This window comes from Pan troglodytes, chromosome 1, assembly GCF_028858775.2.
Source record: "Pan troglodytes isolate AG18354 chromosome 1, NHGRI_mPanTro3-v2.0_pri, whole genome shotgun sequence".
Lineage (NCBI taxonomy): Eukaryota > Metazoa > Chordata > Mammalia > Primates > Hominidae > Pan > Pan troglodytes.
The window spans coordinates 32,974,565-32,992,396 of record NC_072398.2 but is presented as its reverse complement, the minus strand read 5'-3'; the positions used below and the strand labels follow the sequence as shown (position 1 = coordinate 32,992,396).

Here is a 17,832-nt window from a genome sequence, read left to right as displayed (position 1 = left end):
AATAACTTTTTACATATATTTGTAAAACACATTAGTTCTAGTTTCATGTGTTATACCTCAAATAAGATCCAGGTGCATGCATAGATACATGTATATAAATTATATTTCATATTTGTAATTGCACATTTACATATAATAAACATACAGATACTTCATAAAATTAAATTTATATTTATTTTGATAAAAGAAATTTCAAAAATTGATCTTACAATATCTACTAAAATATACTGTATTTTATTTGGTAAAACAAGCATTATGGGGGGAAAAATAAAATTCCACTAACTTGAAGCATTAGTAAAATTGCTGAGTAACCTTGACCTTGGAATGATTTCAATGGTGTCCATATCAAGCATAATGGTAGAAAGTGTTCAGTGACCCAAAAGGACATTAAAGAATTTTACTCTGGGGTTTTACACCAAAGCCCTCTCTAGTAACAATCTCAGTGGATCCCAAGCAATTGGACCAATACAATACTTTATGCCAGACTCCTTTGGAAAAAATTAGAGTCCCAGAAATGGAATGAAAGCAAAACTATTTTTCTTGTTGCACTTTTAAATAATAGACCGTTAACTCACAATGAACTCACAATCTCCACTCCTGATTCTGACCCTACATTTTGAATACAACATTAGGGTCGCTTCAGGGTTCTTGTACAGAAGAATCCTGCCTTAAAAAGTAAGGGAATAACAAAATGAAGGAGCTGGCTAATCTAACATTATGACAAAAGGAAAAAAAAAGCTAACACAGAAAACATCAGACAGGATTAGGAACTTCCTGCAGATCAATACTTGATCACACATCTAATTCTGAGTGTGCTGGAATAGTCACATCATACTCCCCCTCATTTAAACAGAGAAAGGAAAGGAAGGAGGTGCTCCTGAGGGAAGCTGATTTAGCATAACTAGGAAAATGACTTAACTCATGACCATTACCTCTCTTACCCCAGGCTATTTTATTTTGCTTGTCAGGAGTAGGGCAAGAAGTCTGTTGGCTGCCTAGAATGACACCTTGTCTTTGGTAGCCATGGTTTAGTAAAGATCCAGTATTTTACTAAAATGGCATTGTGGAGGCTCTCCACAGACAAAGAACATGTTAATAAAATGAACTAGTGTCCTCCTTCCAGGCCAAGGAATACCTACACTATCATTATGGTCAGACTGCAATATTTATCTCCAAATACATAGTTTGAAAATACTAAGATTCCAATAATGCATGTCAAATGAATGAAAGAATAAAATCTCATAACTATTTTAGTAAACCATATAATTATATAATCACTCTTACAGGAAGTAAATCTTTATATATAACTGAGCACATTCTTAATGCAACTTAATTTCATTTTCCTTAGTTCACACTGATGTGGGAATTAATAAGTATTAACAGATCTGCATGGTAACAATACACATATTTGAAGCTGGTTATTAATTCATTCCTCATACTTTAATCATCAGGACACTGAAATATTAGGCATATTCAATTCAATAGAAGTAAAAACTGTTTAGAAATTAGAGGAACGTTTGCCTTTGTGTAGACACACCTATTTATAAACTTTTAAGTGTTTTAGCTAATACAACTATATCTTCCCTCAATTAAATCACTTGCAATATATGAACCACTTTAGAGAAAAAATAGCTTCTTGGTCCTCACTCTGACCTCATACACACACAGAAACACAGACACACATACACACACAGACACACACACACACATATATATGTATATATATACACAGATATATATATATACACACACAGATATATACATGCATGTATACACAGATATATATATAGATATATATATGCATGTATACACAGATATATATATGCATGTATTCCTCCTCCAAAGGAGTCATTTTGTTAAGATATTTCTTTGGTAAAAGTGAAAAGAAAGTGTGGGAAGGGGAATTTGATGTTTGGCTTAATGATTAAAAAACAAATGCTAGAGCCAAGCTTTCAAAAACTAGCTTCTGCACTTAATTGATATGTAACTTTGGACAAATCGTTTAACTTTTCTACGCCTAATATCCTCCTCTATAAGTGGGCAATGAGAGTTTCTTCTTTCACAAGTCTTTTGGGAAGATTAAATGAGTTAAATACATGAAAAGTACTCAGAACTATTTGGCCCTATATAAGTATTAGCTATTATTATTAAAATCCGTCCACTATATTTGTTCTGAGAGACCCTCAATTTGGTATAAATAGCAAAGAGCTATATATTTTAGCACTATTTTTACCCATTACAAAACATAAAGCTTCTAACTAGAGACACCCTGAATACCTGCAAAGTCCAAGAAAAAAGGGAACCAGCAGCTTGAGCCATCTCAAGGACTTCTCTATGGGAACAGAAGCCTTAGCATCCTCACCTACACAGTCCAGCTTCTCATAAGCTCACAGACCTCTATCACACAGAACCTTAGTTCTGTGTCAAAGTCCAGTAAATCCTTACTCTATTCAAGAAATGTATATTGAGTGTCTCCAACAGACAATGCTCATCACTGGAGATACTAATATGGAAAAGACATGATCGCCACTCCAAGAGCTCAGAGTTTAAAAAGACAATACCTGGTTTCTGTTTTTTATCTTTAGTTAACATGCTTCTTGTTCACTTTCCCAAGATCTAGGCTCTAAACAATTCCTGATCTACAAACTCTGCAGGGGTAACCCCCTTGCTAACTGTGATACCACCCTTTAATATTGAATGCCCAGTTCATCCTGTCAGCCACCCATTAAGGACCTCAACAGGTCCCCTGGATTACATCCACAGAAAAAAGCAAGTTTCTCTCCATGTACAGTCTTAAACTCTTGGCTGTGCCCAAACAGAGACTAAACAAAAATGTCTCATTTCTGAACTAGTGTTTAGAAACACTGTTATGGCAGCACTAGGACTGAATGCCACAAGTCTGCACAGCTTCTGAGAAACAAAGGACTGGCTACATTCTAGAAAAGCTGGTTGTTTCATCACAATACAGAAATTAAAAATCACTAAGCTATTACGTGGCAAACACATTCTGTTCCATTTTATTTATTAGGATGGTCTTATACGAACTATTCAAAAGGCTTATTTTTAAAAAAGGAGTTCTCCCCAACTCCATCACTAAATAGTTCAGTAATCACTAAGTAGCCATTTATTCAATTTGGTAATGGTCTGATTAAACAGCTCTCTAGTACACTAAAAAACATAGAGGTGAAATAAAACATAAGAGGTAAATGATTTTACCCACTGATGCATTTTCTCTCTGTTTCTAGGTCCTCCCTTTTAAAACTAAGTCAAAATCTGGTATATTTCAGTGGAACTGAGTTGTTTAGCTTTGTGAGTATCAGTTGCTACTCTAATATTACAGTATATAACATTATATATACGGTATATATAACAATATAACATATAATATAATACTAAATGTAAAGACCAATTATTCAAAGCAATAGGAACTCTATGTTGTTTTAAAGTTCTACTACAATTTAATTTCATATATATTAATTTTGGTAAAAGATGATGTATTTTAATTAAATGAAATATCACATATAAATATATTTTTTTATTTTTTTCCAGGAATTTTGACAAGATAATTAAACAAAATTGAGCATGTATATCATTTCACTGCCTTAACAGAGGCTCTTTTCCTTCCAAACAGACTACCTTCTGAGAATGTTAGCAAATCTATTGGTCCCACAAATACAGTTGTGATACAAACCATTAACAGTGCCATCTGTTGGTAGCAGGCAATGTTGATATGCTTTCTTTCTATGGTGCAGTTTCAGTCTTATCTATAGACATCCCTAGGTTGAAAGGAGCTTCTCTTCTCCCAGGTGGTTATTTCCAAGTGCACATACATTGATGGGTTTGCTTTTCCTCCTCAACACCTAGCCAAGAGTCAGGTACTTCGTGGATATTCACTTGCTTTTTTTATTGAAAAAGAGTAAAATCATAAACATTTTTCTAATGTGGATTTAGAATAAAATAAGTACTAAAAAGCAGATACATATTTTTTTCAGTCATCCAGGATTGCTTAACCTTAAAATGCAAGTTTTGTTTGCGATACTATTAATGACTCTTGACATTTGACTATAAGATTGAAAAATAAGTCATTTAAAGTTTAGGACCGCTATTAAAGCAGGTCATACTAAATAGCAAAAAAAAAAAAAAAAAAAAGAAATGGCTGGGCACTGTGGCTCACGCCTGTAATCCCAACACTTTGGGAGGCCAAGGTGGATGGATCATCTGAGGTCAGGAGATTGAGGCCAGCCTGGCCAACACGGTGAAACCCAGTCTCTATTATGTATGTATGTATGTATGTATGTATGTATGTATGTATGTATGTATTTATTTATTTATTTAGCGATGGAGTCTCGCTCTGTCACCCAGGCTGGAGTGCAAAGGCGCGATCTCAGCTCACTGCAAGCTCCGCCTCCCGGGTTCACGCCATTCTCCGGCCTCAGCCTCCCGAGTAGCTGGGACTACAGGCGCCCGCCACAGCGCCCAGCTAATCTCTTGCATTGTTAGTAGAGACGGGGTTTCACCATCTTGGCCAGGCTGGTCTCGAACTCCTGACCTCATGATCCACCCGCCTCGGCCTCCCAAAGTGCTAGGACCACAAGGGCGAGCCACTGCACCCGGCCTCGTCTCCACTAAAATTACAAAAATTAGCCGGGCATGGTGGCGGGCACCTGTAGTCCCAACTACTCAGGAAGCTGAGCAGGAGAATCGCTTGAACCCGGGAGGTGGAGATTGCAGTGAGCCGAGATGGCGCCACTGCACTGCAGTCTGGGCGACACAGTGAGACTCCGTCTCAAAAAAGAAAAGCCAAAAAAAAGTAAGAATGAGAGGACCTCAGTATGATTACATGAGACAGCAAGAACAAGCAAAACTTATATACTTTTACATCCCCAAACATTATTGATTATTTCAGTATTTAACATGTCATATTTGATAGTTTTGTTTTAAAAAGTGAGTTTTATGGTAGTATTTTATAAAGTATTTGAACATTTATTTAAGAGGTGAACACAGTGAGAAGAGGGCATAATATGTAACTTCTGAATAAGTAGGAACAAATCCTTTAATTATTTGGCATAGCCAATAATATATATTAGTTTCAAAACAGAAATGTGTAATGTATTGGTCAAAGATTAGTACAATTTAAAATTATTTCCAATGTAAGACTAATAATATTATGTTAAAGCTGCTAGAAGGTTAATTATGTTAAACTAAAAGGTTGAATGAACTTTCCTTCAGTAATGATAAATTTATGAATAAATGAATAAATATAAAAGTAAAGAACATAACTTATATCCCAAATTTTAGACCTAAGGGAAAAATAAAATAACCTTGATTTAAATTTTGCTGTTTTTTTTCTTTTTTTTAAACAGCTAATTTGATACCTGTTTTTATTTTATTTTTTTGCCACTCTATTATACTCACCACTGGTAAAACAAACAGGACATTTTAGCTTTAATCTTCTTACTACATAACCCAAATAACTTCAGTCATGTTTGCATTAATGCTGCATTAATCATGTTGTTGCGTATTAATGAGTTTTCAGGCTATGCTAATTACTGTCATAGATTCTGCAGCAGCCCATTAAATATACAAATTACAGAATTAAAGAGCCAGAGCTCTTCATGATTAATCTCTAAATGGAGAAAAACTAATGATGTCTGTACAAAGTTTCCCTCTACTTTTGGCTGAGTGAGCCCAATGAACAATCAATTAGACTATTTGAGGAATAAGAAACTCACGTATTATACAATTTTATGTAGTGCTTCATTATAACAGTGGATATTGCTTTATATTTCATAAAAATTCTGCAACCTTTACCTGTCTACTGTCCTAAATATGGGTAACAATGTTGTTCAATATTGAACATAAATTTGAAATAAGGCAAGTTTGTACTAAATCCATTCCAGTGAGGCTCCCAAGTACCAAAAGGGCTTCATTAAAAGCATTTTCATCTAAAAGAAATTGTCACAAAAAGGACCGCAAACACAAAAATCATAATGAAAATGTAGGGCTGTCACAAGAATGACACCATAATGCTTTGTTAACCTACATAAAGTCTGCAATATATCATGGAGTAAGGCTGTCTAGAATAGCACATCAGATCTGTTATGAAAGGTAGATTTGGATCCAGACATTTTTACCTGGGTGGGTATGGAGTATGACTACCCAGCTGCAAGCATGGGGAAAAAGTATCATTCTTAATCACATGGGCAGGACATAGGAGTAGCTAGTACTCAAAATGTTTCAGGGATCCAAGAGAGGGACACAAGCTAAAGAAAGAAGGAAGTGGGATAGAGCTGGAATAGAGAGACTTGAACTGGCAGATAAGCATAACAATAGGTGAAACTTGGAAGGCCAGACAAGCCAGCATAATTTGGCACAAGGGATGTGCATGTAATAGAAATCTAGAGTCCAAAGATGAGTGCAGGGGATCCACTTTAGTCGAGGGTGCAGCCTGGTAAGAGCCAGGCAGCAATACTGATTTTAGGATACTAGGCAGCTTTCCAAGAACATAAAGAGAGTCAATCACCAGAACCAAGAGAGAAAATGGGAGTGGTATATGTGGGTCTTGGGAAGGTGCTAGGAGGCTCTTTGAACAAAGTGTGTACAAAATGGAGGCCAGATTCTTCTGCAAGATTGAGTTTCTGAGAGGCTTAAAGCATAAGTCTGAATCTTCCAGATGAATTCATGACCCAAGGGACCAGGGTAGAATGAGCCTAAAGGTAGAGATTAAATGACTCTAGCCCTGGGAAGAAGAAGCTACAGAGTGAGAATCAGAGACTTTCCCATTCTATTGCTATACAATTAAACTATAGAAAATTGCTTTTTATCAAGGTCAGATGTACTAGTGTAGTATATCATAATAATCTTGAGTGTGAGAAAAGCCAGAAACTTCAATTTATTTGACAGTATAATGACTGAACACTGAAAAGAGAAAGGCAAAAGGAAAAGAGCAAACTTAATGGGTCTCTCACCATGTGACACACACTGAGCTGAATATGTCATTTTATTTGTTTCTCATGGTTCATCTATGCCAATTATACAGATGAGAAAACTGAGGCTCAGAAAGATTATCCAATACTAGAAAAGTTACACTTACCAGAAAAGAACTGACTTAAAAAAATCTTTCTTCTTCCTCTGGGTAAATAGCACAGTTGCACAGTTTTGTTAAGCACAGGGACTCAACAACGGTTTGTTGCAGAAAATACAGAAGGATATTTTTAAGAAGTAGGTAAAGAGTTAAGTTGTTGTTTAAACATATAAAGTCTTGTAAAACAAAACAGTTGAAGCATTTGCTGATCAGGCAATCAATGCATTTGCTGGTCATGTTCATCAGCTAGTTGATTAATGTTATCTATGATATATGTTCAGGTAAACCTATAAGCCTCAGTTTCCTAAGCATTTCCAAGAGCTGTTGCAATTGTTATGCCTCTCCAATTTAAAATTCTATTAATAACCAATTATGTATTTACTGGAGTGTTTTCACTGTTTCTGTTTTCAAAGATGTATTGCTCATAAGCTTTTCCCTTTTTTTTCGCATTATTGGAAGCCTTTGAAAACAGGAACAGTTACTATGTTTCCCACATTGTTTGTTTTTAGACCAGTTGCTATAGTTCTATGTACACAATGGAAATTCAATGTTCCTGACTTACACAGCCCAATGCAAAATTATTAGAAAGAACAAGATTCAAACCCAGAAATGTGTATAATATATATAACACATAGAAAAATAAGAGCTGCAGCTTGGGTAGCCCACCTAAATATAAGTTAAACACCTGAGAAAGTTTTCTTTTTCCTGCTGTTAGGACATGACTTGTACTGAATAGAACCTAGTCATACATTTTTTTCTTACAGAGAAGCCATACAGTGACCCCATAGCCCTACACTCATCTCCTCTGTTAATGACTCTACAGCTATAAACCAGGCTTGACTATGTTCTATAAAGAAGACCCTCTCAATAGACTAGATTTCCTTATCCACAGAAAGGTAAGACATCAATCAGAGGAGTTCTGTATATTTTTTAGACTGAATTGCTGATGCTCTGGGTGGTAATTTAAATAGAAACCTTTTGTCACTTTAGCAGCAATTGTATAAACACAATGTTGCCCAGGCAGAAAGTAATTAAATTGACAGAGGAAAGAAACATGACTTGAACTGGATAAAATACAAATACATCAAAATTAAAGTCAGTGTAATGAGCTGAAACACTGCGAATTTAGACAACAGTATATTAGCCAAAGCACAGAAACCCCTCTCAGGCAGTATCAAAGCTGACACAAAACACAGTAAGTTGGAAATCCTGCAGCAAGCAAGGAAGCGTATTGATTAGGTACTGCATATACCGAACAAGAGAATAACTTTAAAGAAAAAAAAAAGCTAATGAATGGGCCAGAGAAATACAATAGGCCAAAGTAGAGATATAACAAAAAGAAGAAGGCGGAGGGAAACCCCTCCAGATAGAAATACAACAAGACAAAGCAAAAGCTCAGCAAAAACATAGAGCAATTCAAGTCAGAAACTCAGCAAGAAATGCAAGTCATGGCAGAAATATAAGATCAAGATAAGAACATATTCAACCTTACACCGAGTTTTAAATCAGAACAACAAATTCAGCAACAAATCTGCCAAATGCTAATGATTCAAACAAGGAGGCAATAATTGAAAGTAAGAAATACACCACATTTCATCCAGTAATGTTCACAATGCCATTTCCCCTAATTATTGCTGATATGGTGACCTTCTCCTGAAGGGACACACCAAAAATTCAGTTTAATTAAGGGTTACCAGTGTAAAGAAGGGTTTTTCATGTCTCTGTTGTGAGACTGTGGACAGTAACACCTCATTTATCTGGTGTTATTTAGGTAATAAGACATTCTGCATGCATAGATTTCTAGTTAACAGAGGTTTATTCTTCACTATTTTAACAATTGTAATAAAAATGACATCAAATATGTTACACATTTCCTTGTTTTCTAGAGTATGATGAATGTGCTTTAATCTATCAGTGATTCAATATGCTTATATAGAACTAACAATTTTTATACGGTCTTGAATGAGAATTACATTTTTAGATCTTGAACCTTAATATCAAAAGGGCTCTACAAATGTAAGAATTAGCATATCTATATTTTTCTGAAGTTACTGTCTCTCCTTTTGTTATCATTGAATGAGCTTTTATTTAAACAAGCAAAAAAAAAAAAAAATCCTCATAGAATCTGTTATCCAGGAAGATCACTAAACGTTACCTAAAACTCAAACAATATGGGACCCCTTCTTCTCCTATCAGTGAATCGCTATTAGCTGTCTTTTCCCTGCCTCTCGTGCTATAAGGCTCCAATCTGCCATGTTCTGGACATAAACTGTTAGTATTTTCTCTAAAGTAAGATGAAATCAGATGCATGCATAAAGAAAATTAGGGAAACTCTAAAGAGCAAAATGAACGAGGACCACTACATTGGATAGTGTGGAAGAGTTAGTAGGCGAGCTTTAAACATCAATTTTGATTATGCGATGGCCTTTTCACTCAATAACAAATTTTCCATCATATTTCAAATAGTTTGAGTTGCCATTAAAGTTGCCTCTGGATAAACATCTTTTTGTCAGTATTTTTTTAGTGGTTCCACCTCTTCAATGCTGCAGCAATAAGAAACCAAATTTCAGGACAAATAGATGGGGTGGAAAAAATAACTAGGCTAGAAGTTCTCACGACCAACAGACTCAACCCCTGATGTAAATAAATCACTACACATTTCTTGGCCTCCATTTCTTCATCTGGCAAATAAGGGGAAGGACTAGTTGATATCTTCCTTAATTCCTTAATTCAATTAGCTGTCTGGCATCATGTAGACATCATCTAAGAATGCCGTAGGTCTTTTATCATTATAAGACAGCTGCCAATTTAAGTGATTCAAAGAGCATATGATGTGTTGGGTTAATTTTTGTAACTTTGGAAATTTACATTTCAAAAATGTGTTTTATAGCCTTTTCCCCTTATCAAAGTAGAAATGCAGTGCAAGAATTAAAAATAGATATCTAAGTCTTAGAAGGGTTCCTTTGATAGTCCTGCTGACTGCTTGGGGTCTCACATGCAAGAGAGTGCCTAAATGCACATGAAACAATTGTAGAAGCTCTTCTTCCTGGCAATTAACAGCCGTTGCTTTTTTTTTTTTTTTTTTTTTTGAGATGAGGTCTTGCTCTGTCACCCAGGTTGGAGTGCAATGGCGGGATATCAGCTCAGTGCTACCTCCACCTCCCATGTTCAAGCAATTTTCCTGTATCAGCCTCCCGGGTAACTGGGATTACAGGCGCATGGCACTATGCCTGGCTAATTTTTTGTATTTTTAGTAGAGACAGCATTTCACCATGCTGGCCAGGCTGGTCTTGAACTCCTGACCTCGTGATCTGTCTGCCTTGGCCTCCCAAAGTGCTGGGATTACAGGCATGAGCCACTGTGCTGGGCCGAGTGCTTGCTTTGTGTCAGACATTACTCTAAGCACATCTATTCAATCTCTATTCTTTATAATAAATATTTTACCCCATTTGTATGTAAAAAGCACCCAAGGCCAGGAGATATTATATCTAACTGAAATAGAATAAGGCCACAAAAACCAAGGCTCCTAATTTTTGCAATAATAATAATAATAATAATAATAATAATAGCCACGTAACATTAATAATATATTTGATCCATGATTGGCTTACCAAATTTGATTAAATAGATTTAAAGTTGAAGCCTTCATTCCAAGCAGTATTTCACTGGACCAATCAATGGGGATACTTAATGTTTAAGAAAATATTGTTTCTATTGTATTGTTTCAAAGAAATATGGAAAATGCTATTCATGATAATGTGGTTGGCTGGAATAAGTTCTACTTCTATAATGTATGTTTGATAAAGATGATTCCATAGAAATTTATCACTCTTACTATGCCAATGTTTACAAATAGCACTGCAAAGAAGTAAGCGCAAAGCTTTCGGATACAACTATCTTAGCTATGGATAGAGGTCTTCAGGGAGACAGTTTGCATTAAAAGATATTTCAAATGCTGGAGTCTCTTAACAGTCCAAGTTGTTACTTTCTGAGAAGTTTTGGAAGTCACAGCATTGCACTAATAGTATATGCCAAAGCAACATACAAGTAGGAGTAAAATGAGGAAAAAAATGTAAGCTATGCTCAAGTTCTTTTTAATGGCATTAGAATTGACAATGGCCAAACTCTTTCATAAATGTACTCATTGATGACTGAGATACAGAGGAATAGTGTTTCCTTTCATGGAAGTCAGTAGAGAGTAGACAGCAATATCCTTGGCACCCCTTTAGAATATATTTTCTGAAAGTGAGTCTGAAAGTAAAGGTCACACAATATTGAATCATATATATGTATCCATCGAGATGTCTATTATTGGATCCACTTCCTGTGTCATGGCCAGCTTTGGCAATGCTTTCTCTTCTTTATTTGATTTGTTTCAGGAGAAAACTCTCAGGGCAATGTTACCACCTCTATTGCTGGCATTTATACAGAGACCTTGCTAATATCCATCTGTGCTGCATGCCATTTACAAAATAATAAAGTGTAATTCTGGAAAATTACCCAAATGATAAATCATTTCACAATGCAAAAGTAAAAGAGAGAATTCACACAAAGAATTTGTGAGCCTAAAAATCAATGAGTGAAGAGTAAGTTTCAAAGGATTCAAATTAAATGCTGTTGTAGCAAAACTGTCAATTATCCTGCATTCTTTTATTAATTTTGCTTTTATTTGTAGAATGGCCTTGCCTTGGAGCCATTATAAAGCATCAGTATGGCAGAAGAATCATTGGAAAATAACTGCCAACCAGATTTGCTATCTGTATTCTAAGTAAAAGATGCTGATTAGAAGTCAGATGCAGCTCAGGATGAGTAACATCAGGGATTCTGGAAACTTTTTGAGAATTTCACTGCAAACTAGAAATGAGATGGGATGTTTAATTTGCTAACTTTGGAGCCAAGAATTTGAAGAGCATACTGTATAGAATCTGATGCACTGACTTTTATGAGGAAAATGTAGATATTATTAGGATAGAAACTGTTGCCTTGCAATTTAAAAAATTACAATTGTATTCTTCACTTGTCTTGTTCAGATAATATTATATAGTTAAAATTTGATTGAAAATTTATGTATGCCCAACATTACATTTGATTCTTTTTCATCTAACTTATTTGCTACTGAAAACAATGTGTAATTTAGATGCACTTTCCTTATTTTAAAGAGTAACGCAATGAGGCTTAGAGTGTTTGATTCTGAAGGTATAAAGTATGGATTTGAATTCACGTCTTTTGACCCAAGTTCAGTGCTTTTGTTTTTGCTGCAAGACAACTGGTTACCAAAAAAAGTACTATTTTGAGATTAAGCTTTCAAATCATAATGGCTTTCATATCATTACCCTGAGCAAACATAGACAAGATCCCATTTAAAACCAAATTAAATGGAAAATCTCTTCCTATCTATCCTCGAAGACTTCCAAACTGTATTCTTTTTCTCCTCAAGTTAACTTTTCTTAAATTGTAAAATTTTTAATTTTCATGGTTACTTAATAGTTGTAGATATTTATGGGCCACACGTGGAATTTTGACAAATGTATACAATGTATAATGATCAAATCAGGATAATTGGGATATGCATCACCCCAAGCAAGCATCATTTCTTTGTGTTGGGAACACTCCAATTCCACTCTTCTAGTTATTTTCAAATATACAATAAATTATTGTTAATTACAGTCACCCTATTTTGTTACCAAACACTAGATCCTATTCCTTCTATCTAATTGTACTTCCGTTCCCATTACCCATTACCGAACACTTCTTTATCCCCCTCCCCATTTCCTTCCCCAGGCTCTGATAACTATCATTATACTCTCTGTCTCCATGAGATCAATTTTTTTAGTTCTCACATATGAGGGAGAACATGCAATATGTGTCTTTCTGTGCCTAGCTTATTTCACTTAACATAATGTCCTTCAGTTCTATCCAAGCTGCTGCAAATGACTGGATTTTATTCTTTTTTAATGGCTGAATATTTCATCATGAATATGTACCACATTTTCTTTATTCATTCATCCATTGATGGACACTTAGTTTGACTCCATATCTTGGCTATTATGACTAGTGTTGCAATAAACGTGAGAGTGTAAATATCTCTTTGATATACTGATGTTTTTTCTTTTGGATAAATACCCAGCAGTGGGATTGCTGGGTCATATGGCCATTCTGTTTTTGCTTTTTTAAGGAACTTCTGCACTGTTCTTCGTAGCGGCTATACTAATTTGCATTCCCACCAACAGTGTAGAAGAGTTTCCCTCAAATCAGTAGCATTTCTATATGCTAACAGCAAACAATCTGAAAAAGAAATAATTAAAGTAATCCCATTTGTAATCACCACAAATAAAATAAAATACCTGGAATAAACTAAAGAAGTGAAAAATCTCTAAAATAAAAACGATACAACATTGATGAAAGAAATTGAAAAAAGATACGAAAAATAAAAACATTTTCTATGTTCATGTATTAGAAGAATCAGTAACTGCTAAAATGTCCATACTACCCAAAGTAATCTATAGATTCAATGCAATCCCTATCGAAATACTAATGAAGTTCTTTATAAAAATAGAAAAAAAATCCTAAAATGTATATGGAACCACGAAAGACCCACAACAGTCCAAGACATCCTGAGCAAAAAATAACAAAGCTGGAAGCATCACATTATCTGACTTCAAATTATACTACAGAGCTATAGTAACCAAAACAACATGGTACTGGCATAAAAACAGACACATAGACCAAAGGAACAGAATAAAGAACCCAGAAATAAATCTGCATCTTTACAGCCAATGCAGTTTTGACAAAAGTGTGAACAACATAACTTAGGGAAAATACAGTCTCATTAATAAATGATGCTGGGAAAACTGGATATACATATGCAGAAGAATAAAACTAGAATCCTATCTCTTGCCATACACAAAAATCAAATTGAAATAGGTTAAAGACTCAAATGTAAGACCAGAAAGTATGAAACTACTAGAAGGAAACACTGGAGAAACACTCCAGGACATTGGTTTGGGCAAAAATTTCTTTTATTTTTTATTTCCATAGGTTACTGGGCACAGGTGGTGTTTGGTTACATGAGTAAGTTCTTTAGGGGTGATTTGTGAAATTTTGGTGCACCCATCACCCAAGAAGTATAAACTGTACCCTATTTGTAGTCTTTTATCCCTCACCACCTTCCCACCCTTTCCCCCTGAGTCACCAAAGTCCATTGTGTCATTCTTATGCCTTTGCATTATCATAACTTAGCTCCCACTTTTGAGTGAGCATATATGATGTTTGGTTTTCCATTCCTGAGTTGCTTCACTTAGGATAATAATCTCCAATCTCATCCAGGTCACTGTGAATGCTATTAACTAATTCCTTTGTATGGCTGAGTAGTATTCCATCATATATATTTATATATATATAATATATATTTATATATTATATATTATATTATATATAATTTATATAATATATATTACATATAATACACATTATATATTGTGTGTATATATACTATATATATACATATATCTATACTATGCATATACACACATATATATACGCAATATATATACAGTGGTTTCTTTTTCCACACATTGATTGAAGGGCATTTGGGTTGGTTCCGTATTTTTGCAATTGTGATTTGTGCCGCTATAAATATGCGTGTGCAAGTATCTTTTTCATATAATAACTTCTTTTCCTCTGGGTAGATGCCCAGGAGTGAGACTCCTGGATCTAATGGTAGTTTTAGTTCTGTAAGGAATCTCCACACTGTTTTCCATAGTGGTTGTACTAGTTTACATTCTCACTAGCAGTGAAGAAATGCTCCCTGTTCACCTCATCAACTTCAACATCTATTATTTTTTTATTTTTTTGATTATGGCCATTCTTGCAGGAGTAAGGTGGTACTGCGTTGTGGTTTTGATTTGCATTTCTCTATCATTAGTGATGTTGAGCATGTTTTTAATATGTCTGTTGGCCACTGTATATCCTCTTTTGAGATCTGTCTATTTATGTCCTTAGCCCACTTTTTGATGGGATTGTTCATTTTTTTCTTGCTAATTTGTTTGACTTTGTTGTAGGTTCTGGATATTAGTCCTTTGTCAGATGGATAGATTTTGAAGATTTTATCCCACTCTGTGGGTTTTCTGTTTGTTCTGCTGGCTATTCCTTTTGCTGTGCAAAAGCTCTTTAGTTTGGTTAAGTTCCACCTATTTATCTTTGATTTTACTGCATTTGCTTCTGAGCTCTTGGTCATGAAATCCTTGCCTAAACCAATGTCTAGAAGGGTTTTTCCAATGTTATCTTCCAGAATTTTTAGTTGAGATCTTTGATTTAAGTCCTTGATCCATCTTGAGTTGATATTTGTATAAGGTGAGAGATGAGAATCCAGTTTCATTCTCCTACAGTTAAAATGGTTTTTACCAAACTATATTCTTTCTGAAGTCATTTCCTACTGTTTTCCCACAAAATGATCAACATGATCAGTAAAGGGCCAGTATGTTATATTAGCAAACCAATCTATTTGCTATTTCTAAAATGTACCCTTTGACTTTTCATCTTGATGTTTTCATTCATGATTGTCCCTCTCCCTAGAGTACTATGTTCAATCCACTTGTAGCTTCAAAAATTTACTCATTCTTCACTTATTATCTTATTGCTACTTCTTCTCTAAAACCCCTTATAATGATTCTAGTTGGATATAATTTATTATTAATGATAGTAAATACTTATGTTTGTTATTTTATGTGAGGCACTCTTCTAGATGCTTTATACATATTAATTTTCTTTAATCCTCCTAATAATAGTTCTAGCAGAAAGGCATGGTAATTATCATCACCACTACCATTTACACAAGAGGACACAGACCTAGTAAGATGGTAGAAATGGGTTCTGAATCCAGGGAATTTAACCTAGAAATTTGTGTCCACATGCTCTTGAGTCCAAGTCCACAACCACTCTACACACAACCTCTTATTCCTTTTACTATGATATAATATTTATCTTATTCTGCTTTTATGTGTTACTTTCATCTGTTCTAAACTTGAGAGAAGAGGCATTACCTTACTTGTCTTTCTAATCTCTTGACCTGGGAAGACTGCTCTTTCAAAGAAAAATAAAATAAATTTTACTTTTCACACTTTCTTATACTTAGAATCTTTTGCTTGCCTATACTTATTCATCTAGCTGGTATTTTTTCATACTGAACACTCATTGGAGGCCAGAAATATGTCATGCATTTTTTAAATCTATCTTAAAAATATGTATAGTCTTTATACTGTTATCTGTTGAATTACTGTTATCTGATGAATTTTCCATGGCTCTTTGTTGTTTGGGGAGATGAGAATCATGAACTTCTGCAGAGCCAGCCCTAGGCCAGCCATGACTGAGAAAACACTCATTTCTAACCTTGCTTTTTCAACTAGTGACCCCCCACTCTTCTAACTCTCTCAGTTCCCACACTTAGCCATCAAGATAATCAGATTGTATTGTTAGAGCTAAGAGGGAGATAGCTACTATCTAGTAAATTTCCTCTGTTTTGGCTGAAGAAACTGAGGCAAACATAACTTTCTATATACAGCTGGTGTCAGTGGCCTTGCTGCAACCCTGCACTATATGAAGTTGTCCTCTGCTAGCCCAGGAACTCTCATGGTGGCATTCCACTTGAAAATCCTCTCTGGGGACACATGGCACTTCAGATCATCTTTCCCTCTCCCTATAATGAAAGCCTGCTCTCAGCTGCTTATAATCCAGAAAGAGCAGAATGGCTAATCCATGTTAAAATGTTAACGACTGATAAAAGCTTAATGTGTTTTCTCTCCCAGTGGGATAAGAATTCATTTTTAATAGGAAAAACATATCTTCATCCTCAAATTCCCAAAATGTTGATGCGTATAGCCCTGCTGAGTGCAATGTTAAAATAAGTGCAATGGTGGGGTTGGGAAGGGAGAACAAGAGTTCCAAGGTCAAAGAAGTTTAGAAAATACCTATTTTGCTAAATTCATAATGAATATTTATTTGCATACTGAATATTCTGGAAATCATGCAACAATATTAACAAAAATGACAATGAAAGCAACAAAAATCTGGCTAACTTGATTTAACACAATATTTTCTAAATATATTTGAACACTTTAAATATATTTTGTTTTTAGGCCTCTGTTTCAGGGAACACCAGTTTGGGCAGGACCAATAGGCTAGTTTATGTCAAGAGGATCAGCTCCATTATCTTCTCAAATCATACCTAACTGAGAAGTCTCAAATGCTGTCTACCTACAGGGATAGCTGAACTTGGTGTGCTTACATAAAAAAGACATATGTGGGAGTCATCAGAGAGGGGTTCATGGTAGAACTCAAAATAGAGAAGCTGCACTAAGCATTAAGTGTTCCAAAGCTCAGGAAACCAGAGGATGTGTGCGTAGCTCCCTCATTGTGATCGTTGACTGCTGATCACTTCCCTCAGCTGAGGAATTAGAAGTTGAGGGAAGAGAAAGCATTTAGCTCCGACATGGAAATGTAAGGCCATATTTATTCCCTATTTAATGCTCCACAAACCCATTATGTCATTAACTTAAAAGGGAATTAAATTAGCACCTAGGTCTATTTTTTCACATCTTAGAGAAAATAAAAATAAAAGGCTGTTGCTTTCCAGGCTTTGTGTTGAGTTTCCTTTTATTGCTTAAAATATGAATGATTACCATGTATATGTCTGATTAATTCTGAATGATGATAATCAGGAAATCTCTTTTCCTTTTTTAGTAAACTCACTG

At 35.0% G+C, this 17,832-nt stretch overlaps 1 protein-coding gene and 1 long non-coding RNA gene across 2 annotated transcripts in view; one reads left to right on the top strand and one right to left on the bottom strand.

Moving 5' to 3' along the window:
* LOC104004717 (uncharacterized) overlaps nt 1–11,583 on the top strand; it is a 55,182-nt gene extending 43,599 nt beyond the window's left edge. Inside the window, exons 5-7 of the long non-coding RNA XR_001712561.3 lie at nt 3,246–3,309; nt 7,849–7,980; nt 11,464–11,583. This is a non-coding gene — a long non-coding RNA (uncharacterized LOC104004717). The remainder of the gene's footprint in view (nt 1–3,245; nt 3,310–7,848; nt 7,981–11,463) is intronic.
* USH2A (usherin) overlaps nt 1–17,832 on the bottom strand; it is a 798,713-nt gene that overhangs the window by 492,346 nt on the left and 288,535 nt on the right. The window lies entirely within an intron of this gene.